Genomic DNA, 350 nt, shown 5'->3' with positions numbered 1-350 from the left:
TGTTCCAGATGCGAGCGTAGTAAACTAAAAAGAAGTAGTGACGTATGTTTGTACGAGCTGGGGGGATACTAAAAGGTCGCAGGACTTACGGAATCGGTAGCGAGGGCGTGAGTTTACGTTGGGTCTAGCCTCTGCTATAAAGGCCTTTTTGCGCAGCAGGCTGTGTAGGAGAGTTGAATTTATCTTAAACCGTCTGAGCCATAGTATACAAAGATAAAAATATCATGGTTGTTTTTATCCTGTTATTTGGGCTATTCCTAGTACAAATTGGTGCTTTCAGGAGAACCGGGTTTACAAGAGGGCTATTTTTGTAACCCTTCTGCCTGCCATAAAAATAAGACCTATTTTAA

Source organism: Opisthorchis viverrini (assembly GCF_000715545.1).
Source record: "Opisthorchis viverrini unplaced genomic scaffold opera_v5_98, whole genome shotgun sequence".
Classification (NCBI taxonomy): Eukaryota; Metazoa; Platyhelminthes; class Trematoda; order Opisthorchiida; family Opisthorchiidae; genus Opisthorchis; species Opisthorchis viverrini.
This window is presented reverse-complemented; position numbering follows the sequence as displayed.